Source organism: Teleopsis dalmanni, chromosome 1 (assembly GCF_002237135.1).
Source record: "Teleopsis dalmanni isolate 2A chromosome 1, ASM223713v2, whole genome shotgun sequence".
Classification (NCBI taxonomy): Eukaryota; Metazoa; Arthropoda; class Insecta; order Diptera; family Diopsidae; genus Teleopsis; species Teleopsis dalmanni.
Genome location: NC_051846.1, coordinates 204,057,099 through 204,058,496, shown reverse-complemented (window position 1 = coordinate 204,058,496; position 1,398 = coordinate 204,057,099).

The following is a 1,398-nucleotide window of genomic DNA, read 5'->3' as shown; positions in this document are numbered from 1 at the left end:
AAACAAAGGGAAATAAATAAATTTCACATAAAATAGAACAAAATAAAACATAACAAGTTGATGCCATTTGGTCTACTTCCGGCAACTTCAACAAACACTTAAGCACACAACCCACACTGCACAGATCAGCGTACGAACGAACAGGGATGTTGTTAGAGAACAGGGATGTGCTAAGATCAACTGTGTCAATACACGCGCACACAATTGCGAAAACAGGGCTTAACCCTTTGGGAATTTTAGCTTTGTGTGCTTAAGCAACAACCAAACAATATTTTTCTTTTTCCTGGGTGTTTTTCGGCTTTTATAGCTAATTTTCTTATTTGATTATATGTTTGGTATTATTTGGGAGATGTTTCTTTTGTGTATGCACACTCCTATATATGAGTCAATGGTGCCATAACTGTGGGAACGGAAATGTTAAATATGACAAAAATTAATCTTTAGTTCAATTTTGTAGATCAAATAACGTTAAATAGCTGTGTTTGATTTTAATGAGATATAGTCTAAAATGATTGTGATTTCTTGTATACAATTATTGTCAATTTTTGAAAAATTTCGTTAAAAGAAGATAAAATTAACATATATATCCATATAAATTAAACAGAATTCCTTTTAAATAATTATTTGTAGCTCAATTAACCAGCCTTTTCAGTTAAGTGACTGAGATTGATTTTAACTTAGCCTTGTACTTTAAGAAATTAATTTCACAAATAAACTGTCTTAAAACAAGAAATGAATTATTTTCTTGTTTGTATTACTTGATTACAATTATATAAATTTTTATAAATTTTATACATATATTATATATGACGTCTAGCTTCTGTCCTGCTTATGCACGGCGCCGCCTTAATACTTTAGGGGCTTTTTTTTTGAGGATCTTGATGAATTTCAGGATCTCCCTGTGCATAGCATCATAAGCTTTGCCAAAAGTTCTAGTTGGTTTTAACCTTTGGGTTTTTAATAATACGGTAGCACAATGGACGCATAGGCTTAAGTCGATCCTCTTGAATCGCCAGTATAAACTAAGGTAAACTATATGACGTCTAAATTATAATTAGGTTATGTTATTCGACGCTTCTATAGTTTAAAAAACATCTTGTGCCGTGAAAAAATCTGACAATATCTTGAAGCTAAGTAAGACTTTAGGTAAGTGACCTTCAGTATTGTTATTGGTCATTGCAGATACATTGTACATTATTAAATCAGATGTGAAGCACTCCTTTTGTCTTCTTTATAATTACAAGAGAAATTATTGAATAGAGAGATCTAATCTTTTAGTATGGTACACTTCAATGATCAGAAAGCCTATAATTGTCGTTTGTAGATTTTTTAGTCCCTCCGAGAAAATTCTATTGCTTATACAGCTGTCCATTTTAGAACCGTCAGTATTGAATTGAA